The sequence below is a fragment of the Heloderma suspectum genome, chromosome 5, assembly GCF_057233095.1.
Source record: "Heloderma suspectum isolate Gila_16-S chromosome 5, 16-S_ref, whole genome shotgun sequence".
Taxonomy (NCBI): Eukaryota; Metazoa; Chordata; class Lepidosauria; order Squamata; family Helodermatidae; genus Heloderma; species Heloderma suspectum.
In genome coordinates, this window is record NC_139462.1 from 49,538,911 (window position 1) to 49,565,944 (window position 27,034).

The window sequence follows — 27,034 nt, forward strand, 5'->3', positions numbered from 1 at the left end:
CAAATGGCATATCGTACGCCACTTGCAGCTGTAAAGCACAGATTTTGACCAAAATACAGCCATTTATGGCTGCAATTAGGTCAAAATCAGTGCTTTACAACCGGAAGTGGTGTACAATACACCATTTGCATCTGTATTTGTCCCAGTGATAGGCTAATGGCAGCTGCCATTAGCGTATCGCCTTGTATAAGGAGCCGGAGAGCCGCTCCACACAAAATCCTCCAGAGCTGGAAGTAAGTGATGCTGTTCCACTGCGGAATCCGGAGATTGGATTCTCTGGTATCCAGCCTCATTTGAGTCCACGGCAGAATTCTCTGCCATCCCGATACATAGAGTCAGGGCCAGAAATATTGGAACAAGGATAACTGTTTTGGCAGTTGGCCTCTGTACACCACCACATTGAAGTTGAAAGGAAACACACCCAGATGGGAGCGAAGTCAGGACTTTCAGCTGTAATTCAAGGCATTTGACAAAAGTGGAGCACTAACCATTCAGGAAGTACAGCCAGTGGCATACACACAACCCCATCGTTGGTGGCTCGTAAGTAATGGAACAAACCAACATCTTTTCAAACTTAAGGATCGCCTTTAATACCTGGATGAAAATCCTTTGCAGTCAATGACTGCCTGAAGTCTGGAACCCATGACCAAATGCTGAGTTTCCTCCCTGGAGATGCTTTGCCAGGCCTTTCCTGCAGCTGCCTTCAGCTGCTGCTTGTTTGTGGGTCTTTCTGCCTTCAGTCTTATCTTCAGTAAGTGAAAAGCATGCTCTATTGGGTTGAGATCAGGTGACTGACTTGGCCATTGAAGGACATCCCACTTCTTTGCTTTGAGAAACTCTTGGGTAGCTTTTGCTGTATGTTTTGGGTCATTATCCATCTGCAATATGATTATGAAGCAGCATCCTATCAGTTTGACAGCATTCGGCTGAATCTCAGCAGAAAGTATAGCCCTATACACTTCAGAATTCATCCTGCTGCTTTGATCAGCAGTCAGGTCATCAATAAACACCCGTGACCCAGTTCCATTGGCAGCCATACATGCCCATGCCATAACACTGCCTCCACCATGTTTGACAGATGATGTGGTATGCTTTGGATTATGAGCTGTTCCTTTCCTTCTCCATACTTTTCTCTTCCCCTCATTCTAGTACAAGTTAATCTTGGTTTCATCAGTCCAAACAATCTTATTCCAGAATTGGGCAGGCTTTTTAAGGTGTTTGCTGGCAAAGGCTAATCTGGCCTTTCTGTTCTTGAGCGTTACCAGTGGTTTGCACCTTGTTGTGAAGCCTCTGTATTTACATTCATAAAGCCGTCTCTTGACTGTAGATGTTGACAATGACATGCCTACCTCCTCAAGAGCATTCTTGACCTGGCTAGATGTTGTGTAAGGATTCCTCTTCGCCATGAGCAGAATTCTGCGGTCACCCACTTTAGTTGTCTTCCATCGTCTTCCAGGCCTTTTGCTGTTGCTGAGCTTGCCAGTTAATTCCTTCTTTTTCAGAATGTTCCAAACTGTTGTGTTGGCCACTGTTTTTGCTATCTGTCTGATGGGTTTATGTTGTTTCCTCAGCCTAATGATGGCCTCCTTCACTCTCATGGACACCTCTTTGGACCTCATGTTGGGAGTTCCAGTGAACAGCTACCAAATGCAAATGTAACTCTCAGAACCACCTCCAGGCCTTTTTATCTGCTTCATTGGTCATGGGATGCCCAGGAAACAGGCCACACCTGGCCATGCAGTGGCTTGTCAGCCATTTGTTCCATTACTTATGAGCCACCAACGACGGGTGTGTGTGTATGACACTGGCTGTCCTTCCTGAATGGTTAGTGCCCCACTTTTGTCAAACCCCTCGAATTACAGCTGAAAGTCCTGACTTCGCTCCCATCTGGGTGTGTTTCCTTTCAACTTCAATGTGGTGGTGTACACAGGCCAACTGCCAAAACAGTTATCCTTGTTCCAATATTTCTGGCCCTGACTGTAGGTATACTGCCTCTGATACTGGAGGTCACATATAGCCATCAATACTGGTAGTTCCATAGTTTAACTATGCGCTTGTGAAGAAGTACTTCCTTTGATCTGTCCTGAATCTCCTACCAATCAGCTTCATGGGATGACCACGGGCTCTAGTGTTGTGAGCAAATGTCTTGCTGTCCACATTCTCCACACCATGCATAACTTTGTGCACCTCTATCATGTCCACTATTCTCCTCTTGTGCATAGTTTGGAATCTAATATCTCGATGTCATTTGTGCTAGCAGAATGACATAGTTGGATACTGCCCTTAGCCCCTAATTAGCACCGCCCATAATGCTGCCATGGTGTGCTTCTTCCTCTGAGCCAAACCCAGAGCCAGAAACAACTATGCATGGTAAAGACAAAGATGCAGTGTATGGTTATCCTCTAGTCTTTGTATTCAGTGTTGTATCTGAGAAAATTCTGAATGTCCCTTCTAGATTGTGTATGTCAAAGAAGTTCATGTTCCTCCCTTTCCCCTCACGCGCAGTGCAAAGATGTTAGCAAAACAAACTCTTTCTGGGATTTTCGGAAGCCCTAAATCAGCCTTCCCAAACCTGGCAACTTCCAGCTGGGAATGATGGGAGTTGCAGTCCAGTACATCTAGATACTGCCCAAAATATTTGAGTCTGTCAAGTTTTATCTCTATGCTTATTTTCTACAGTACCATTGACGCTCCCTTTGCCTCATGATTTTTGCTGCTTCTGTTTTGATTTTATGATTTCCCAGGACGGCTGTAACAGGAGACAAACTAGGCAATTTGTTGCATTGCAAGTGACATTCAATACGCAAGAAAAACAACAGAAGAGAGCGAGAGCACCAGCGAGCATGTTCTTTCTATTTCCAGCCATGACATAACTGGACGTGCGTTGATCTAAGTGCTTCAGTGTATAGTACAGCATGTTCTGTTTGTGCCATTCCTCTCCCATACTGGAACTTCCCAACAGTAACTTAAGCAGCGGCTTTTAAATGGCTGGTGGCTTCACCTGCTTGATGGCAGAACTGATGCGAAAAAGGGGTTCAACCAAGCATCTTTGAAACTGACCTAATAATGAGAGGAGAAATGGTTTCGTGAAATGTCCCCCATCCACACATAAACACAAACTTTGTTTCAGTGATTCATTTTGCTGATTCATCAGCATATTAACTTGGGAGTAAATCCCACAGGGCTTCCTTCCGTTTAGACATACATGGGATTGCACTGTTAATCTCGGGGGGGGGGGGTTCCCCTACGTACACACACACAACCTAAATACCTAAAAATTGTATCTTTGGGGTTTTGCAAGCCATTTTACCCCCCAAAAGAGCCAGTGTGGTGTAGTGGTTAGAGTGTTGGACTGGGACTCGGGAGATCCATGTTCTGGTCCCCACTTGGCCATGAAGTTCACCGGGTGTCTTTGGGCCAGTCAGTGACTCTTAACCTAACCTACCTCACAGGGTTGTTGTGGGGATAAAATGGAGAGGAGGAGAAGGACTACGTAAGCTGCTTTGGGCTCCTTGCAAGCATAAAAAGAGTCAGGATATAAATGTAATAATTCAATAATTCAGTCCAATCAATCAATAAGAATTGAAACAACCCATTTTCAGTATTAAATGGCTTCAAACCAATCATGGTCATTTTAATCCAGCTGTACTAGATGGCAGTGCTCAGTGCAACTCTGTGTACATTGGATCAACTGTATACAATACTAGCAGGGCCAGCCTCAAACCAAATGGCATCCTCAACCAGGCAAGGATCATTTTGGCACCCACTTCAGTTCCCACTGTTTGAGTTTTGTGTACATTGTAGCCCATTTCACAACTTGGATGCACAATTTGTATGATTTATCGCTGTCGCATAAAATGATACACTCGCATGTGTGTGTCTGATCACAGTCACTCTCACACACACTCCACTTGTTGAATGGGTGCTCTTGTCAATTTCCTCGCCGATAACAAATGAATGTTAGCACAATGCTGGCCGCACAGGTGGTCAGTGCTGCCGGTTTAGAAGTGAAGATGAACTCTTTGTATTATTTGTTACAGCTGTTGAGCGGGCAGTTGAGTAGATAGGAAAGGCAATTGCCTGGATCTCCTGCCTGTAAATCCACTTTTCAAAATGAGACATGTTACAGAGTTATTCAAGCAGGTGCATGTGTTTCTTTTGCCAACTCTGCTAGCAGGATGCTCTTCTACAGAAAGCAGCAGGTCACCAGAAATTTCTAAAGGCTTTAAAACACACACACACACACCATTATTATAAAGACCCTTGAGGAGGAGAAATTGTTTAAAATTCTCCTTTATAGCCCTTTATACTAGAAAGGCTTTATAGAGTTCCAGTTCTCATGTTGTATTCTCTCTTTGTTTCACTTGTTCCTGCTTACTCAAGTTTAAAAAGTTATTTGATGAGTCGCATACAGCTCCAGCACTGCCCTGAATACCATACATCACATCCAGGGAAGATGGTATCCATTGTCCTCTTTTGAAAACATGCCACTTTCATCACAGAGCCTTCCCCACCCTAACCCCGAGCTCTCTTCTTTCTTTAAGATCCCCCCTTTTTTTAATACACATTAGATATAACTTCCACACTGTACTTGCTAAAATGTTTTGAAGCAGAATTGTGTGCTACAAGACCATGTTGTTTTATTGAGGCTAATCAAATTTATGTCATGATGGCCATCAATTTGGATGGCCTTAAAAAGGAGTTGGATAAATTCATGGAGACTAGTGCTATCGATGGCTACTAGTCCTGATGGCCATGTGCTACCTCCAGTATCAGAGGCAGTATGCCTATGTACACCAGTTGCTGGGGAACATGGATGGGAGGGTGCTGTTGCTTGTGGGTTTGCTGTGGGCAGCTGGTTGGCCACTTTGTGAACAGAATGCTGGACTAGATGGACCTTTGGTCTGATCCAGCAGCACTTTTTAAAATTTACATTTTTTACAACACACACACAAATGCTCCATGCTGTTGCAATCCCCCACTCTGGCCTCAATTGTATGTGTATGTATGTATGTATGTATGTACTTAAACTACATATATACCCCTTAATATCCTTAGATCTCTAAGCAGTTTACATAAAAATACATATAATACAATATGAAAACCAATTTAAAAACAATATAAAATAATAAAGTAAAAGTGTTATAATAAAAACAGTAGAACAGTGTGATCACAGGCCAGAGAAAGCCTACATACACAGATATGTCTCCAAGAGGATTTAAAGTTTGCCGCTGTTTCCACTTCTCGAATCACACATGGGAGAGTGTACCAGAAGGTGGTTGCCACTACCAAGAAGGCCTGGCAACACATTGTTGGTCATGGAACAGCCAATCTTTTTTATTTATTTTAAAAATGTCTTGGCTGCCCGTCAGGACAGAAGCCCTCCCAAGGTAGCTTACAGAGATCAAATACATAAAAACAGTTACACTATTAAAAACAATAAAAACAAAAAGAGTAAAATACCAATAGAAACAACAATAAAAGCCAACAAATAAGGCTGTTTCACCCCTAATTCCTGACCCCTCCAAAAAACATTGAAACCACTGAAACCTAGGGGACCCTGGTTAGTTAAGACAAGCCCCTCCTCGGAAGATCTCAAGGAGTCAATTTGGTCAACATAGGGTAAGATGGTTAGCTAGGTATCCTGTTCCTGAATTGTTTAGGGCTTTGAATGTCCACAGCATTTCCAGTGCAGTTTAAAAGTGCAAGCCCATAAACATTCAGATGTCAGTCCAACTGAGTTCAATGGTGCTTATTCTCAGGTAAAAGGGGCTATAAGTGTTGCAGCCCATGTTAGGACCAAATGACATTTTATGATAAACATGTAGTTGTGACTTCTTTTCTTAAGTGTGCCTAAACTGTTTACTTTTATTTTGAAAGGAAGGCAGATGTATGGGGCCCAATTTGACGTGGGCTCCCAATATGGATCTGGGACACATGCTGACAACTTGCCCAAAGTCACCCCCTGGCTGCTATTCCCCCCCCCCCACTGCCCACGTTGATTGCACACTGCACCTTCTGTGCTGCAAAGCACTCAGAGGGTGAGAAGATTAGCAACATGGAACTGCCATGGGAGCCCAGTCTGAACTGGGAGCACATTAATGATTAGAATTAGAGCCTTGCAGCTGCTTGTTCATCAGAATAAAATTGGCCAGTTTAAGCATGCTTAAAAAAAAAAAAAACTTTTTTATCGTCATGTGTAGAGCAGTGGAGGATGGTGGCTCCAATATCACTGTGGTGGTGAATCCACTCTAGGTTTCATTCAGAACCAGGCAGAACTCTAAAGGAGCTATCCAAGGTGTTTTGCACCTTGAATAGCTCCTTTGGTGTTCTGACTGGTTCTGAATGAAACCTAGAGTGGATTTGCCACTGCACAGACATCAGAACCGCCCACCTCCACTGGTGTAGAGTTCTGCCCTTAATCCCCCCCCGCCCAAGGTAACCACTGAAAGCTTGGGGAGTCTAGTTAGTTAAGACAAGCCCCTTTCTTTGGTCTGATGGGAACATCAAAACTAATGAAGACCCTGATTCCCTAATCAAGGTTACTGCTAAGTCTGTGCAGCTTCAGAGCAATTAATCTGGATAATGTTGTGATCATAAGATCACTCAGAGGCAGCGTGTGTGGGGTTTTCCAGTGGCATTGAGCTCTTGAGAGTGTGAAAGAATAACAAGCTCTGCGTTTCCACAGCTGCAGCCTGCAATAAAAGATGCTGTGCCATTCTTTTATTCTTGTTGCTGGAAAAAAAATGCCTCCAAGTGACCTAGATTTCTAGGGACTCTGTTTCTCGATTATAATGATCTCATGACTAGACAGAGGCAAGATGCAAATTGCCTACTGAGCAAATTTACTTTTATTAGAGGGGGAACGTTCTCAGAGTTTTCCAGGCTTGCAAACTGATATGGCAAACTCAGTCGGTGAGAGAGAGAGAGAGAGAGAGAGAGAGAGAGAGAGAGAAACCACACACACAGATTCCAAAGTGAAGTCTCCGTAAATCAAACCATTAAACTACATGTGGCCAAATGCTTGTTTCATGACTATTTTGTCTCATCTTACAAATTCCCTCACTCTTTAACACTCCTTCCCTCCCACCACCCTTGCTATATAAGCATCTCTGAAGATAATCATTTTGAAACCTGATGGCCTATCGACTGCCATCTCTTCCTACTCCTAGATTGTTTTCCATTAAAAAAAAGAGAAAGATCAAAAGAACTATACATTATCAAATTTTTCAGAGGTATTTATTTCAGCGTATTTTGTAGGGGTCATCTTCGTTGTGACATAATCTATGGAGGGAGGAGGAGAGCCCACTTTGTCAGAACTGTTCCAGCATAGTGACTATGAAACTGAGCTACAAATCAAGAACAACCTGGCCCAAATTTTGCCTCTGCCATGAAATTACTAAGGGTGCAACCCTATGCGCATTTAACAGGGATAGTGTTGCACATGGGCCTTAGGCAAGCCAGACACCCTCTCTCAGCCTTGATTTCCCCTATCTGCAATATGCAGAGTAATGTAGGGATGATATGATGCTCATCTGTGGAACCCAGAAGTGGGTGATCATCTTGCACACTCTCAAAACCTGTTCCATAGGGTTGGAGGACCCTCTGTAGCAGATGTTCAGGGGTGGGCGGCTGCAGGGATGGAGGGAGACGGAGAAAGTTTCATCACACTAGGGGTACTCCCATCATGCAACGATTGGTTTCCACCCATTATTTTCAAGCCCATTACAAATTTTTTCTGTGCACCAGGAGCATTACAGTCGCAAGCATCTCCCTCCAACCCTCCCAGTTCAGCAGTCTGAACAACAACAGGAAATTTAAAAAAATGGAATAATGCATCAGTTCCATTCCACAAACAGGATCAGATAGGACCCTCAGACTCCAGGGAACAATTCGGATGGAGAGTATTTCATAAATAACATAGACACTATGTAGTAGTGATGCAAATTAATGCAAAAGACACCAGAGTGATGCATGACAGAACCAGCTCCTGATCTGGCATGCCATGACAAACAATAGCCCCCTTCACAGAGGAATTGCATGATGGGGCATCACATGTGGAAAAGGGCAGTGGGCCCATACCAATGGGCCCAACACTGAGATTGCATGGCTTCTCCTGCAATTGAGATACCTGCACTATTAGTTCATGTACAAAGCACACACACATAGAGGCTTATGTGCATAGGCTTGTTCAGGCAGACATTCAGGGACATAATTATAACAACAACAACAATGGTAGCACAGGTGTTTCAGTGCTCCAAGCCTATTTCTGAGCAGCAAGTCACAAGACATTACCTTGTTCACACATAAATTGTTTAAAGGGGCATCATGCATATAAAGGCGATGCTGTATAAGCCCCTTTATATGCACGATGCCCTTCAAACAATTCACGTGTGAGCAAGGTAATATCTTGTGTCTTGCTGCTCAGAAATCGCCTTGGAGCACTGAAACACCTATGCTACCATGATGATGATGATGCTGACAATGCCGACAACTATCGCTATTATTATTATGATTATTATTTAACATTTCTGTGCCACCCAATAGTCAAAGCTGTCTTGAGTGTTCACAAAAATTAAAACCCTACAACATAGTATAAAACCTTTAAAAGTTTTGTTGTTCAGTCGTTCAGTCGTGTCCGACTCTTCGTGACCCCATGGACCATACCACGCCAGGCCTTCCTGTCCTGCGCTCTCTCCCGGAGCGTGCTCAAGTTCATATTCATTGCATCGGTGATGCTATCTAGCCATCTCATCCTCTGCCGTCCCCTTCCCCTTTTGCCTTCAATCTTTCCCAGCATCAGGGTCTTTTCCAGAGAGTTTTCTCTTTGCATTAGGTGGCCAAAATATTTGAGCTTCAGCTTCAGGATCTATCCTTCCAATGAGCACTCAGGGTTGATTTCCTTTAGGATTGACTGATTTGACCTCCTTGCAGTCCAGGGGACTCGTAAGAGTCTTCTCCAGCACCACAGTTCAAAAGCATCAATTCTTCGGCGCTCAGCCTTCCTTATAGTCCAGCTCTCACAGCCATACGTTACTACGGGGAAAACCATAGCTTTGATTAGATGGACTTTTGTCGGCAAGGTGATGTCTCTGCTTCTTACTATGCTGTCTAGGTTTGCCATAGCTTTCCTCCCAAGGAGCGAGCGTCTTTTAATTTCATGGCTACAGTCACCGTTTGCGGTGATCTTGGAGCCCAAGAAAGTAAAATCTGTCACTGCTTCCATTTCTTCCCCTTCTATATGCCAGGAAGTGATAGGGCCAGATGGCATGATCTTAGTTTTCTTGATGTTGAGTTTCAAACCAGCTTTTGCACTCTCCTCTTTCACCCTCAACAAGAGGCTCTTGAGATCCTCTTCGCTTTCTGCCATTAGGGTGGTATCGTCTGCATATCGGAGGTTGTTGATAATTCTCCCAGCAGTATTAATTCCAACCTGTGATTCATCCAACCTGGCATTTCTCATGATGTACTCTGCATATAAATTAAATAAGCAGGGTGACAATATGCAGCCTTGTCGTACTCCTTTCCCAATTTTGAACCACTCAGTTGTTCCATGTCTGGTTCTTACTGTTGCTTCTTGACCCTCATACAGGTTTCTCAGGAGACAGGTAAGGTGGTCTGGTACTCCCATCACTTTAAGAAATTGCCACAGTTTGTTGTGATCCACACAATCAAAGGCTTTAGCGTAGTCAGTGAAGCAGAAATGGACATTTTTCTGGAATTCTCTTGCTTTCTCCATGATGCAGCGAATGTTGGAGATTTGATCTCTAGTTCCTCCGCCTCTTCAAAACCCAGCTTGTACTTCCGGAAGTTCTCGGTTCGCATACTGCTGAAGCCTAGCTTGTAGGATTTTGAGCATCACCTTGCTGGCATGTGAAATGAGCGCAATTGTGCGGTAGTTTGAACACTCTTTGGTGTTGCCCTTCTTTGGAATTGGAATGTAAACTGACCTTTTCCAGTCTTGAGGCCATTGTTGAGTGTTCCAAATTTGTTGGCATATTGAATGCAGCACTTTCACAGCATCATCTTTTAGGATTTTAAATAGCTCAGCTGGAATACTGTCATCTCCGCTAGCTTTGTTGTTACTAATGCTTCCTAAGGCCCACTTGACTTGACTCTCGAGGATGTCCGGCTCAAGTTCAGTGACCGCACTATCATGGCTATCAGGGACGTTAAGATCTTTCCTGTATAGTTCTTCTGTGTATTCTTTCCACCTCTTCTTAATCTCATCTGCTTCTGTTAGGTCCCTGCCTTCTTTGTCCTTTATCACGCCCATCTTTGCACAAAACGTTCCCTTGAGATCTCCAATTTTCTTGAAGAGATCTCTAGTCTTTCTCATTCTGTTGTTTTCCTCGATTTCTTTGCATTGTTAATTTAAGAAGGCCTTCTTGTCTCTCCTTGCTATTCTCTGGAACTCTGCATTCAGTTGGATATATCTTCCCCTTTCTCCTTTGCTTTTCGCTTCCCTTCTTTCCTCAGCTACTTGTAAAGCCTCCTCAGACAGCCACTTTGCTTTCTTGCATTTCTTTTTCTTTGGGATGGATTTCGTTGCTGCCTCCTGAACAATGTTACGGAACTCCGTCCATAGTAGGGATGGTGGAGAATTTTTCCCCGAAACTTCGGGGGGCCGAGTGCCAACGTGTTCGGTCCCCCGAACAAGTTTTGGGGAGAAATCCTCTGCACCCCCCTGCACCCTGGACCCCCCCCCCGGGACGGGACTTACCTTCCCTGAATGTCCCTCCCGGCGGCGGGTCCGGCTGGCGGTTCGTCGGGTGTTCGAGCAGGGCAGGAGCGGCAGCCAGTCTTTCAACCGGCTGCCTCCCCCACCATTGCAATAAAAGAAAAAAAAAAGTCCCCTGATAGGCTACGTGACGATTCATGTAGCCTATCACGGCTAGATTTGCAAAGTCAGCCGTGATAGGCTACGTGAATCGTCATGTAGCCTATCACGGGTGACTTAAAAAAAAAAAAAAAGTGTGTATGGATAATGGTGGCCCCCATAGGGAGCCGCCATTCCCGTTCCTTATTTGGTCGCTGTAGTCTACGTAAATGTAAATGCTATTTGCGTTGCCCTTATTTTCGCCGTAGTCTACGTAAACATTTACGTAGACTACAGCAACTAAATAAGGAACGCGAATGGCGGCTCCCTATGGGGGCCGCCATTCGCGTACGCGCTTTTTTTTTTTTTAAAGTCACCTGTGATAGGCTACGTGATGATTCACGTAGCCTATCACGGCTGACTTTGCAGATCTAGCCGTGATAGGCTACGTGAATCGTCATGTAGCCTATCAGGGGGCGTTTTTTTTTTTTTTTTAACTTTCGCGTTCACGGCCGGGCGAGGCGGCAAGCCTCCTCCCCGGCCTGAATTTCGGCCGGGCGAGGCGGGAAGCCTCCCCCCCGGCCTGAATTTCGGCCGGGCGAGGCGGGAAGCCTCCCCCCCTGGCCTGAACTTCGCGGGGGGAGCAGCGAAGCGCTCCCCCCCACCGCGAACAAGCTGCGAGAAAAGGTAAGTGACTTTCGTCCACCCCTAGTCCATAGTTCCTCAGGCACTCTATCAGGTCTAATCCCTGAAATCTATTCCTCACCTCCACTGTATATTCATGAGGGATATGATTTAGGTCATACCTGAATGGTTTAGTGGTTTTCCCTACGTTCTTCAATTTAAGCCGAAATTTTGCAAGAAGCAGCTCATGATCTGAGCCACAGTCAGCTCCAGGTCTTGTTTTTACTGACTGTATGGAGCTTCTCCATCTTTGGCTGCAAAGGACATAATCAATCTGATTTCGATATTGACCATCTGGTGATGTCCATGTGTAGAGTCGTCTCTTGTGCTGTTGGAAAAGAGTGTTTGCTATGATCAGCGTGTTCTCTTGGCAAAACTCTATTAGCTTTTGTCCTGCTTCATTTTGTACACCAAGGCCATGCCTGCCTGTTATCCCGGTGATTTCTTGACTTCCTACTTTAGCATTCCAATCCCCTATGATGAAGAGGACATCTTTTTTTGGTGTTAGTTCTAGAAGGTGTTGTAGGTCTTCATAGAACCGATCAACCTCAGCTTCTTCGGCCTCAGTGGTTGGGGCATAGACTTGAATTACTGTGATGTTGAATGGTTTGCCTTGGATTCGTACTGAGATCATTCTATCGTTTTTGAGATTGTACCCCAGTACTGCTTTTCCCACCCTTTTGTTGACTATGAGTGCTACTCCATTTCTTCTAAGGGATTCTTGCCCACAATAGTAGATATGATGGTCACCTGAATTAAATTCGCCCATGCCTGTCCATTTTAGTTCGCTGATTCCCAAGATGTCGATGTTCAATCTTGCCATCTCATGTTTGACCCAGCTTACCTTGATTCATTGATCTGACATTCCAGGTTCCTAAACAATATTGTTCTTTACTGCATCGGATTTTCTTTTCATTTCTTTTCACCACCAGACACATCCACAGCTGAGTGTCCTTTCGGCTTTGGCCCAGCCGCTTCATTCTTTCTGGCGCTACTTGGAAATACCCTCTGCTCTTCCCCAGTAGTATATTGGACACCTTCCGACCTGAGGGTCTCATCTTCCGGTGTCATCTCTTTTAGCCTTGTGATACGTTCCATGGGGTTTTTAAAAGTTTAGAAACAAACAAAACCAGAGTAAAAAACCATGGGCAGTATTCCACAGTGTCATTCCACAAATTTAAAAAGTGCTAGCAGAGCTCCACTGAATCTTTCTGTTGTGCAAGCTTTCATGCTTTTCACTTGCGCAAATGTAACTTTAGTTGGATTCTCCTCTTGTGCATAGATTGGAACCTCATTTCCACTAGCAAAAGATCATCTGTGCTAGTGGAATGATCCAGTTAGATACTGCTCCAGAGTAAAAGCTAGCAACAGTGTAAAGATCTAACAACACAATAATACATTTTAAAAACAAAACTGAAGGATTAAGAGGCCTGGGAGAATTTTAAAAAGGTCTTCACTTGGTGCCCCAAAGACCACAACATAGGCACCAGGTGAACCTCTGGGGAGGGGCATTCCACAGCTGCAGCCACAACTGAAAAGGCCCTCTCCGTAGTAGCCACCTGCCTCATCTCATTTGGTGGAGGCACTCAGAAGAGGGCCTCTGAAGATGATCTTAGAGTTCAGGCAGGTATATATGGGAGGAAACGATGCTTCACTGTCTATCTGAGTTGACAAGGGAAATGAAGGACTAAGTGTCATGAGAATGGACCCACATTTGACAATCAATGTGGGTCCTTTTCATTTTTTGTTGCATTTTTTTGGTCCTCAGATACTGAATGTGCATGGGGTGTGTGGGTTGCAAGAACTGGATGTAACAAAGACAAATCACTGCATGTCCATGATGAGCTACATGCATCATCACACAGTCATGGTGACCATTTGGCTTACAGTGGCTCATAGTTCAAAACCACATGAATATTTAACACAGGCATATTTTCATTAAGAAGCCCTTGGGGACTGAAAAAGGAGCCCAATGTGGGGCGGTATTCTCTCTCATTTCTTAGGCTAAGCATCTTTATGGGACTCACGGGCCGTTAGCTAATAGTTAAGAAGGCTGGCATAATCTTATCCAGCAAAACTGTACCTCAAAATAAAATTATCATTATCTGGTGGCCAATATCATATGAAACTCTAGAGCCACAGTGCATATCAGGCAGAAGTAGATATATAAAATGTCTTTCTCAGAAACACATGGAAAATTCATTAGGTGACCTAATCTGTGTTTAGGAGGAGCAGCTCCAATGGCACAAATACATGTTCCCTTCTTAAGCACAGTTTGCTGATCAACTGTTTATGACGGTGATGAAATCTGCATTGACACTGTTATTTATACAGCGTTACAATATACCTTCTATGGGCAAAATGCCTCTCAAGCACACACCATCTTATTTCCAAGCTCATTTTGCTAATGAGGTATTAATATGGAACATGATGGAGGCTTTAGTTTTACTCTGCCATGTTCCAGGACTACGACTTGTTCAGTAACACTTCCCTTTGGTGCCACATTTCCTTTCACTGAATGCCAATCAGCATCATCATTTCCCAACATTCAGACTGCATTCAGACTCTCACAGAACACTAGTCACCGATACTTCAGAATCCAATCTATCCAGCACTTGTGATTCCCTTTCAGAGGATTGTACTCGTTGATCACAATCCAGAGACTGGCAGTATAAAACTGGGCAGTATCCAACAGGGCTCAACTCCTATCATAAATTACATTGCACTAACATAAAGTACTCTAGTGCTACACCAATAGCATTAGCTAGAGCACCAATTTCCCAGGGAACTTGATGGACACAATTTCCCAGGGAAATTGGTGTGCCAGCTAATGCTATTGGCATTGCATTGGAGCAATTTACACTAGTGCAATGTAATTTACTTTATTTATTTATTTATTTGTTGCATTTATATCCCAACTTTTTTCCTCCTTAAGGAATCCAAGGCGGCATACATCCTCCTCCTCCTCCTCCTCCATTTTATCCTCACAACAACAACCCTGTGAGGTGGGCTGGGCTGAGAGTCTGTGACTGGCCCGAGGTCACCCAGTGAGCTTCCATGGCTGAGTGGGGACTAGAACCTGGATCTCCTAACTCCCAGTCCAAAACTCTAGCCACTATACCACACTGGCTCTCACATTAGCGGTTGGTCCTTGTTGGATTCTGTCCCATGTTTTGTGTTTCCTTCCCATGTAGACTTGCTTGGACCAAACCATTAAACAATACACACCAAACCAGCTCTGGGTTTGAGGGGCTGTCAAGAAAGTGCCTTCTGGTGAGCCCCCACTACGTCAGGGCTTCCTCCATTGGGCTTACCAGGCAGCAGCAACAGGCAGCAGGAGTGCTCTGATCAGTACCGGGCAGCTGGGTCTGGAGCTGCCATTTTAAAGCCATTTAAAAGCCATTTGCCTCATGTATTTCATCCCTCACATTGAGAAAAAGTAGTGACCAAGTATTGCATGTGCCAGCTATTGTAAAGTTAGTGGGAATAGCTGAGAGGGCTTTTTCTGACATAGCCCCAAGATGGCAGAACCTTCCCACATGTTTGTGTACTTGATGTGATGATCGATTACTTTATTGTAGGGATGTACGAAAGCCACTTACCTTTTCGAAGGGTGACATTTGCGGTGAGGGGGAGGCACTCCATCCCTCTCCCCAAAATTCTCTCCGGCTGGCTCCGCTCCACGGCGATTCCATGGAGCTGCCGGCCGGGACCGCCCGCAGCCAGACATCTGGCTGCTGGGCAGCCTGCAGGGATGCAAATGGTGGCTGCTGTAGCTGCTGCCATTTGCGTCCCTGTATTTTGCCGTGATAGGCTATGTAAATATTTACATAGCCTATCATGGCAAAAAAACAACACACAGCGAATGCAAATGGCGGCAGCTATGGCGGCCACCATTTGCGTTCCCTTTTTTTTTGTCGTGATAGGCTACATAAATATTTACGTAGCCTATTACGGCAAAAAAAAGGGGCGCAAATGGCGGCTGCCGTAGCCTCCGCCATTTGCGTTCCCTTTTTTTTGCCTCGATAGGCTACGTACATACTTACACAGCCTATCACGGCTTCCACAGGGACAGGCTGCATAAGTACTTACACAGCCTATCACGGCTTCCGCAGGGACACGACTGACATCCCTGCGTTAACCGTGATAGGCTACGTAAGTATTTATGTATTATCACAGCTATAGTGATGAAGCAAATGGCGGACGTGGCCACCATTCACAAAGCAGCATGAACGGCAGCAGGTAGGTGTCCCATTTCACGTGCCTTTCATGGGGTGGGGGGGCAGGGGGGCTTCGTTCCTCCACAGATTTCGGGGGACTTAATGCACTGGCATTCGGCCTCACCGAGATCTGTGGCGGAATTCTCTGACATCCTTACTTTATTGCTTAGACTTGTTGTTCCCCAAATTGGCAATATTTTATTGGAAGGCAAGTTAAAAGAGTTCTAAGCAAACATGCAACGAAATCACATTTGAACATTAAGGTCTAACCTATGAGGCTATAATATTACAGCCTTTATGCCAATTACGCATACTCAGTTATTTTTCCCAAGCTTATCAGTCTTTAGCATATATGTTTTGGTGGGAACCATTTGAGGGAAGGTACATATGCATGAGGAAGAGACTGATTAGCCCTCCTATAGCTCAGGACTTCAATGTCCCTATTTTATTAAAGGAGATGAAAGGTTGCACAGCACACAATTTAGCTGCTACTTCATACATAATAAGCTGGGTTTGTTTAGTTAGGAAGGCATAATTCCTGCTAATAGTGTCAGATACACTTTCTATTGGACTCCTTTGCAAGCAGGGGGTGGGGATCCTGCATGCAGGTTTCAGGGGGTGGGGGCTTCAGCAAATGAGTGCCTGGACCATTAACATCCATTCAACAAGAGTGGCTTTCATCTTTTTAAAAGGAGCAAAAGAGAAAGCAAATAAAGGGGGAAAGAGAGAAAGTACTGTCAGCAACTCAAAAGTTCTTAATTATTCAATAGGTAGTGATCTAATTGAAGAAAGTTCCAAGCAATTTTTTTTATTTGATGTTTTGTCTTTAATTTATTCTAAGAGCTCACATGACAATTGAATAAACGTATGCATTACGACTGTTTATGTATGATATGTGATTTTTTTTTTAAAAAAAAACCAACCTTCCACATTCATATCAGAATTCTAATCTTCCTTTATGAGGACATTTCACAGGCATGAGTCCAAGAATGGCTAATCAAGAAATGTTTGATGGGGTGAGCATGAACGGGGAGAATGTTTTATTAACACTTACAGCACTTCAGCCATTTGTAAATAAGGAGTCTGGCTCTTTACTCACTGAAGTCAGTGGATTCTTGCACATAGTTTGAGTGGCTTCATACATCCCAAATTGTGGTGGGGAACAGGAAGCATGAGTGGTTTGAGCTTCCTGTACTCTGTATTTCGGTGCCAGGAGGAGAGCAATGTTCCAGTGCCATTTTGTGTGTGCCCCCTACTCTGAATGCCTTGGTTCTAAGTGCTTTTATTGTTTGTTCTGCCTTGTAAGCAAAGCCACTCAGAAGCTTGGCTGCATACGTTAAATCAAACTTCAGTTTCCCGCAAAAAAATCCTCTACTGACATGTAAAAGGGAGTGATCTCTCTCAGTCCCACTATTCAGCTAGTGTGGGACTTCCTGAGAAGGCAATACCCAACTCACTCCCAGTTCCATTTTAATCAAGACTCATTTTCACTGTCCACCTATTGAATCGGTTATGAACGCCCAGACAAGTAAGAGACGTTATCCACAAAATACTGTAAATCCTACTATAATATCAAAGGAAAAGACATCCACCTCCTTTTGTTAATCAAGCACAGGAGAACAGTTTCCCTCTGGGAATTGCCCTTCCTGGACCACTCCATTCCATTGCAAGTTTAGCCCTATTCAGGTGTCATGCCTGAATAGGGTACAAGCAACACAAGTAAATGGGCATTGAGGCATGGCCCATACACAGCAGACCTGCCTTAATGTCTTTGTGCGCTGGTCTCTCCCCCGCAGTCTGCGATGTCCCTGTGTTGAATGAGGATGTCTGCAGCAGGCTTCTACTTGTGTTCACTTGAATATGAGTAGAATCCCTTGTTGAATCAGGAGCCCTGACGAAGCAGGGTTCCTGGCTGGTGGACTTCTCTACTCAGCACAGGGAAGTTAGGGACAGGAATAGCACACACATGGATGTCGGGGGCAGAGCTAGTGTGTGTGGCCCTACCCCTTTTACTCCTGTTGCTTGTGCTTAATATACCAGAGTTCTCTTGAATATGGGCCTACCCTACCTTAAGTTCCTGCCCCCCATAGAGTTCTACTGCCTGCCTAAGCTCACAAACTCCCAGTTGGTGCTTGGTTGCACTTTAGGTCATCACCACATCATCTGGTTTTCAGAAAGAACCTAAAAGAAAGGATAGATAATATTTCCCCTTTTTCTCAGGGGAACTAATCATTCCTTTAAGCATGCATACTGGAGCTACGTGCACTACTTCTATTTACTCTTCTGCAAGTGCATGTGGTCCCTCTTAGGATTGGAACTGTGGAGCTTCAGGAGAAGAGGGTTTAAGCTTTCCCCCCTACCTGTTTTCATCCTGAAATTCCACACCACCATCCTGGAGGGGGAGGGTTAAAAAGAAGAAGAAAGAAGTCTCTATTGGAATCAGTGGAGGCTTTTTTCTTTTAACACCCCTTCCCACACCTAAAGGGGGAGGGGGTATTTGGGAACAAAAAGAGGTGGGGGGGATAGCTTAACCCCTCCTCTCCCAAAGAGTCGCAGTCTTGATCCAAATGAGTCTGCGTGCACTTGCAAAAGAGTAAATTAAAGTAGCGCACACAATAAATCCAGAGGTCCCTAGCACAACATTTGAGCTAAAATCCGCCTAGCACAACATTTGAGGTAAACTCCCCCAGGGCTTAATCCATAAACACAAAAAGTAGTCTGCTGATGTGTTCAGTGACACGTGTTCTGAGCAAACGTTGTAACAATTTCTTTGTTACTTCCCAAAGAGAAACTCATGCATCTTCCCCACAGGATGACACATGTGTTTCCAATTTAGGACTGCTCACACATTGTGTGACCCTCCATTTCAGACAATACAAAGAAGCCAAAAAAAGAAAAGAACAAGAACAACCAAGAAGTGGAAGTTTATATATCTGCAGCTGTTCCTAGGTAGTCAAAGAGTCTTTACAGATCACCACAATTCTACTATGGCTGAGTCTTGGCTGATGCTCTACAAAATAAACACAGAACCCCTCCCATGAAGTGAATTGAGCTGAATGGAGGATTAAAAGTATATATGGGTAAAGGTGTGTGCTATCAATCATTCATGTGATTGCTCCGTTGTGACCAAACTCCAGATTTTTTCAACACCTACAGATGTTTACAATGCTACTTCCAAAATGTTCAAGAGACACAAGTACCATATGCCCTCAACTCCATCTTCCATGATCTTTCGTTTCCCTACCTATTATTTCCTATGCCCATCACATATGATCTTACAGGAGGGATGGACAAACTATGGCCCAACAAACATTGCTGGATGGCAACTCCCATCAGTGCTAGCCAGCATAGCCAATGGTGAGCGATGATGGGAACTGCAGACCAACAACATCTGGGGGAGGTGCACACATTGCCCATCCCTGCCTTAGAGGGTGCCCTACCAGGTCGCTTCCCTCGTTCCAATCCAACTGCTTTCAGCCAACTCCTAACACATTCAAGTCCTAGCAGGGTAAGTGATCAGAACATATATGAAACCTGGCATATATGGATGGGAGCTAGGTATGCAAACAGTGTCCCCTCCCCTCCTCATGCTGCTCCTTCCTGCCATCATGGCCAAGAGTTCTTCTAGACATCCACGGTTTCGTTCCGTAAAGTTAAGGGATATTCAATCCCTTTCTCGACATCTATCTAATGCTACCCCTGCTTTTTCTGTATGCTCAGTGTTAGAGGCAGCAAGGTGACAACTTCTCCCTCGCCTCTCCTTCTAGCAGGGCTACCAGCTGGCAGAAGTCTTTCTTAGCTTAAATGAAGAGTGACTTTGGAATCCCACAACTGTAAGAACAGCTTCATTTTTCACAGCATTTTCAGTGTTATTTCAATGTCTCCTCTCTCTCTCTCTCTCTCTTTGATAAACTGATCTAATCCTGGTTTCCCAGTGATGTTCGAGAAATGCTGCTCTAATTAAAATCAGGCAAATATTTTCTGCCGTATGTAATAGGTAATGCAAAGTACATATGCAATGGTTTAACTGAACATCTAAACTTCACATAAAGAAAGGTTTTCATCTGGTCTCAGTGAAACACACAGCCCTTCTAATATTGCTGGTCTTGATGGTGTCCTTTGTTACCTTTGGTGCTGGTGAAGGCTAAGGTTTGTATAGTAATTCTTCGCATACAGCAGACACATTCAAAAACAAAACAAGTTGATGTAAGGAAAACTGTAATGGCTAGGAGGACATATGAGAAGGATAAACTGTAGACTAATTTCTGTGATGTTTCTTTGAAAGCATGTATCTTGATCTAATCTCATTTGGGGAACATTTGGCGGTAGCAAGTCACATACAAAACAAACAAAAAAATGTTTCGACTGGCAGTCAGATGCCTGGCTAATGTACCTAGGGCAGGCTTTAAAATATTTTTTAACAACTAAAAGACCAGATGCAGGAGACTTCGGCTACTGTTTAACAAAAGCAACAAGCACTTGAGCTCCCAGATTTCTTTAAACTAAAAATAAAAGAGAATGGTTAAGATTTAAAAGCACATTATAGATTAAATCTGCATGCATTACACACCGGCATACACCTATGGCTGATAGGCTGACTAATGACCCTATCTAGGGTGGACCTCTGGGATGATGTGCCAGGACATTTCCACACTCAAACCACCTATCCCTGTGCATGTAACAACAGCCATCCCATGATCAGCAGTGCCAGGGAAAAGTGACCCATGAGCAGCTGGCAACAAGGACCCCAACATAAGGTGCTCTAAAATGCATCCTTTACAGCTGTGACAATTCTTGCTACTGTAGGATTCTTCTGGGATGTAGGAAAATGCAGAGAACTGGTCTAAGCAGAGTATCATTTCATTAAAACAACTTCAGTATTAATTAACAAACACTTTGAGTGACGCCTACCAGAGTGTTTCATGGCTGACTAGGTCTAGCTTATGTGGAGAGCAAGAACCGGAGTCCTAAAACCTGGGTTGGATTCTGTCCATATTCTGGTATACTAGAAAAACATGGAGTGGACTTCTAAGCATTGCAGCTCCTGTGGTGCTCTTCCTTCTTGAATCTGACCAGGACTAAGAGTACCAAAGATACCTGTCCAGGAAAGGGGAGGAAACTCCTAGGCCAAATCTTGGTCCAGTTTAAGCTAGGAAAGAAACGCCCCTAGACACATAGACACCACATTTTCCCAACCCTCCCAAAAGTCCCTGCTCTCATTGCTATTTCAACAAAACTAGATAGCACTTCACTGATTGGCCTTATCATTAGAATGAATGTGGTGACACCCACATGTTTGGTGCTGTTGTCCACTGTACAGCATAGACAACAATGACAAGAGTGTCCAAGGTCATGGACAAATTCTATGGCAGAGCCAGGATTTAGGGCTAAGCTCAATGCTTTACCTTTTTGTTGCATCTCCGATTATCCATGCTAAATCCCTGCCCTGAATATGGTATCCTACAGGAATGGAAGTATCCTAACAGTCTATAGGCTGAGGCCTACTTCCATAGTTATGTTTTTAATCAATGCAGTGCTCATTTAAGTATCTAGCAGAGGATCTAAGAAGTAGCTGGAAAGGAATATCCAAAATATAACCTGGAATAGGGCTACTTCCAAGAAAATATGGATAACATGAATTACAACCACAGAAAGGAGAAGGACTCAGTGGTCAGGATTCAATCAATTCATCACAAAGATTCTTACACTAACAGCCATATCCCAAAGCAGCATCCAACAACTGGCAAATATGCCAGAGATGTCCTCTTTCTTCCTATTTCCCATAAACTGCCTGAATTGCACCATTGTTGTTGTTCTGAGGACCAAAAAAATGAGCATAAGAAGACTTTAGTGGCCCTCATTCCTGCTCCAAGCTGGCCAATTTTTGTGAGTCGCTCAGAGAGCTTTGGCTATTAGGTGGTATAGAAAAGAAAGAAAAAAAGAAAGAATAAATAAATAAAGGCTTCTTACACAGCTTAAATTCACAGCCAGCTGTATGATATACAGAAGCTGGAGGGACAAGAATCATGACATGGAATTTCAGTGGTTGCATGTTCCATTATGCTGGGTTTCCAGGTTGATGTGAGAGGATGTGTCATCTCTTCACACCAGTTTGGAGTTTGGACACCTGCAGTACTGCATAGAACTGGACCAGAAGAGCTGCAGAAGGAACTGACTTTGATTATAACTGCTTAGATTCAAGAGAGTGAACTAGATAATCTCCATGTGTTTTTTTTGCCAGTAAATGTGAGAGAAGAAGAAAAAGAGGAGGAAAACAAAAACCCAAGAAGCCCTGTTGGAGATTGGGAGAAACACTGTTTTTTTTTGTGTGCAACAGAGGGAACTAATAAGTAGCTGGTGAAGAATGAAAACTGTACTTTACACTGATCACCAATTCCCTGGGATTTACAGGATGGATAAAGCCTTAAAAGGATTTTTCTTCCAATTTAGAATTTGGCTTTTGAGCCTTTTTATTTTAAGAACCATATATAACATTACTGTAAAGTAAAACCTTTAACATTTATAGATTGGAACAATTTCCAGAGAGAACTATTTGGCAACGTCAAAAAAAGTTATAAAGTGTTGTTGGGTTTTTTGGTGTGTGTGTTTTTTTTACCTTGCTCAGAATACTTTCTTTAAAAAATCCTCCTAAATGCAAGGCCCAAATATTAAAACTTTGCTTGTTCTTTTCACATTCCCATTGTGTTCATTTGAAGGTGATATGAGGCAGGGGTATGCCATACATTTCAGCATACATAAAAAGAACCCTCCTCTGGCTCTCATGGGCTGAACATACATCATAACCTACATTCCACAGGAACTGTAATATAACATAAGGATGAATGTGTAACCTGATCTCTCCACTGTTTGGATTCCTGTTACATTTTGCATTCACCTCCGACAAACCTCTAAACCCAATATTTTACACAAAAGGAACCCCATTTGACCTTGCAGGAATTTTACCTGCAGGAATTTTTATTATAGATATGAAAGTGGGTACACTTCAGCGTACCCACCTTTGTACACTGGATCTGTTCTGTTGATTCAGTGCTGTGTAGTTCTGGCCTTGAGCGTGGTGGTGGATGGGGTGGGGTGGGGGTGTTTTTTGTTTTTACAATTTGCTGTCACATGATATCTGATCTGGATCAGGACCTAGTGAGTGGGATGGGGGCTTTAACCTTTTGCCCCATGCTGAGGTCCCACTCTGGATCAGGGCTCACACACCTATAATTTGCATGGCCAGAAAAGATCCAGGACCACATTGGGGGCAAAAGGTGAAAGACCCGTAAGCCCCATTCTAGGGCCTAGAATCTAGATAAGGTTCCCTGCCCTTACTTTGAGAAAAGGAAAAAAAGTAACCATCCGTTTATTCACTTTGTAAACTGACAGCCTCCTCATGCATCCTCTGGAGCAGATTTGGGGCACATCTGGGGAGCTGCAGAGGGGAAGGAAAATGCAGTCCACCAACAGTGTCAGTTTAGCTGATGGAAGGACACCACTGGGTACAACCCTAAGGAGTAAGTCTCATGGAACTGAATGGGACTTACTTTTGAGTAGACCTGCACAGGAAGGAGACTGAAAACCCATATGATTAATTTATTAAAATGTATTTTATATAGTGATGGGCTAAGTTATTTGGCCTAACTGAATTTAGTTAGTTTCAGGGCCTTGGTGGGTGATGGGGATATAAGTGGCGGGAGGGGGGAATGACTCGAGGTAGGATTCCCTGTTGTGAAGCTTTGTAAGCACATTCAGTGGAACATCCTTACAGAACCCTTTTTAGAATGTTGCACTAAAGACACAAAGATCTATAGTACAGTTGGGCACATGCGGATGTTGGTGGGGCTGGCCTTATGTACACACCCATGTCCCCTCCTTGATTAAGTTTTGCTCATGTTGCAGGCAAATGCTGACATAGACCTTATGTATGTTTCCATCATGTGAGCTCTCACTTGCATTCTTGGTACAGACACAGGTTTAACACTCCTCTTGCTCTTTGTGCCTGAGAACTTGGGCTCCATATTCATCTGCAGTTCCATATTCATCTGGGTAACCAGAAGCTTTCTTCCTCTATACAGGTGCTTCCATTGTCTTCAACAAAGGCACCCCCAGAGCTGACCAGATGCTTCAGCACATTTTTTCCTGTGGTGAGCGAGTGGTAGGTTTTGACTCATCCTTCCATGATTCACATGGATCACAGACACAGAGCACAGCCATGATGTTTCTCATATTTTTTGTAAACACCAGATATTTGAACTACTGCTTACCTTGAATTCTGCCACATATGTGCGATATCTCTTGTCTACATCCATCAGCTGTCTAGCTTATTATTCTACCAGCAATCTCTCTTTCCATCTATCAGCTAGAATAAGCAGTACCTGGAGACCAAAAAAATAGAATCTATGCTATAAGAATTCTAAATAGTGGGCACAGTTGCTTCTTCAAAAAGTCCTAATAGTTCCTGACTTACAACTTCTGTTTCTCCTTCTCTAGTCAAGTTCTTCCCACCAACATACAGTAGTTCTACCCAGGAATGGAAAATGTCAGACTGGATTTGACCTGCCTAGTCAACCTGCCATGGCTGATGTAGAACATCGAAATGCAGCCCAAACTGGACCAGGAAGGATGGGGCCAAATTAACATGGACCAGACTGAATTGGAAAAGGGGCCTGGGAAACTATTAACTAAATGCTGCAAATAACTCCACAATGTGTGTTCTCCCAGAGATGTCAGTTCAGACTGCACACAGATTTATCAAGATGCCTGTTTGTATTAGATATCGTTGGTGAGAATATTGTTGATTATTTGATGGGAATTCTAAAAAAAAAGAGTCTGTTGGCTCTCTCTGTTTAGCAGTAGTTTGAACCCTTTGTAATGGGGAAGGGAAGAGAGGAACTAAGGAAGCTGCCTTCTTTATCAGATTATATTATTTGCCCATCTGGCCTGGAGTTGTCTACTCCGATAAAGTCTCAGGCAATGGTTCTTCTTATGTCCTGCTACTGATCTTTAACTGGTGATGTCAGTGACTGAATCTGGGAACATTTGTATTCAAAATGTATGCCCTACCACCAAGTTATGCTTCTTCCCCTGAAGAAGGGGAAGATTATGCAAAGTTTTTGCTTGTTTGTTTTTCGGTATCATTCATTCAACTAAGCAAGCGGAACTGAGGAAGAGCTATAGGGTGGTTTTTGCTGTTCTTGCACACCATTTCATACGAGCCCTCCACCAATGATACTCCATTGTCTATGATAACATAAGATCAGATATATAAGATTTGCCAACAAATTTGAAAAAGCTATGCATTTGCTACCTCATTAGCCATGTTGTTGTTGTTGTTGTTCAGTCGTTCAGTCGCGTCTGACTCTTCGTGACCCCATGGACCATAGCACGCCAGGCCTTCCTGTCCTGCGTTCTCTCCCGGAGTGTGCTCAAGTTCATATTCATTGCATCAGTGATACTATCTAGCCATCTCATCCTCTGCCGTCCCCTTCTCCTTTTGCCTTCAGTCTTTCCCAGCATCAGGGTCTTTTCCAGAGAGTTTTCTCTTCGCATTAGGTGGCCAAAATATTGGAGCTTCAGCTTCAGTATCTGTCCTTCCAATGAGAACTCAGGGTTGATTTCCTTTAGGATTGACTGATTTGACCTCCTTGCAGTCCAGGGGACTCGTAAGAGTCTTCTCCAGCACCACAGTTCGAAAGCATCAATTCTTCGGCGCTCAGCCTTTCTTATAGTCCAGCTCTCACAGCCATACATTACTACTGGGAAAACCATAGCTTTGATTAGACGGACCTTTGTCAGCAAGGTGATGTCTCTGCTTCTTACTATGCTGTCTAGGTTTGCCATAGCTTTCCTCCCAAGGAGCAAGCGGCTTTTAATTTCATGGCTACAGTCACCATCTGCGGTGATCTTGGAGCCCAAGAAAGTAAAATCTGTCACTACTTCCATTTCTTCCCCTTCTATATGCCAGGAAGTGATAGGGCCAGACGCCATTATCTTCATTTTTTTAATGTTGAGCTTCAAACCAGCTTTTGCACTCTCCTCTTTCACCCTCAACAAGAGGCTCTTGAGATCCTCTTCGCTTTCTGCCATTAGGGTGGTATCGTCTGCATATCGGAGGTTGTTGATAATTCTCCCAGCAATCTTAATTCCAACCTGTGAGTCATCCAACCCGGCATTTCTCATCATGTACTCTGCATATAAGTTAAATAAGCAGGGCGACAATATGCAGCCTTGTTGTACTCCTTTCCCAATTTTGAACCACTCGGTTGTTCCATGTCTGGTTCTTACTGTTGCTCCTTGATCCTCGTACAGGTTTCTCAGGAGACAGGTAAGGTGGTCTGGTATTCCCATCACTTTATGAATTTGCCACATTTTGTTGTGATCCACACAATCAAAGGCTTTAGCGTAATCAATGAAGCAGAAATAGACATTTTTCTGGAATTCTCTTGCTTTCTCCATGATTCAGCGAAAGTTGGCGATTTGATCTCTAGTTCCTCTGCCTCTTCGAAACCCCGCTTGTACTTCTGGTAGTTCTCGGTTCGCATACTGCTGAAGCCTAGCTTGTAGGATTTTGAGCACCACCTTGCTGGCATGTGAAATGAGCGCAATTGTGCGGTAGTTTGAACACTCTTTGACGTTGCCCTCCTTTGGAATTGGAATGTAAACTGACCTTTTCCAGTCTTGTGGCCATTGTTGAGTGTTCCAAATTTGTTGGCATATTGAATGTACCACTTTAACAGCATCATCTTTTAGGATTTTAAATAGCTCAGCTGGAATAATGTCATCTCCGCTAGCTTTGTTGTTACTAATGCTTCCTAAGGCCCACTTGACTTCACTCTCGAGGATGTCCGGCTCAAGTTCAGTGACCGCACTATCATGGCTATCAGGGACATTCAGATCTTTCCTGTATAGTTCTTCTGTGTATTCTTTCCACCTCTTCTTAATCTCATCTGCTTCTGTTAGGTCCCTGCCTTCATTGTCCTTTATCATGCCCGTCTTTGCACAAAATGTTCCCTTGAGATCTCCAATTTTCTTGAAGAGATCTCTAGTCTTTCCCATTCTGTTGTTTTCCTCGATTTCTTTGCATTGTTCATTTAAGAAGGCCTTCTTGTCTCTCCTTGCTATTCTCGGGAACTCTGCATTCAGTTGGATAGATCTTCCCCTTTCTCCCTTGCTTTTCGTTTCCCTTCTTTCCTCAGCTACTTGTAAAGCCTCATCAGACAGCCACTTGGCTTTCTTGCATTTCTTTTTCTTTGGGATGGATTTCGTTGCTGCCTCCTGAACAATGTTACAGACCTCCGTCCATAGTTCC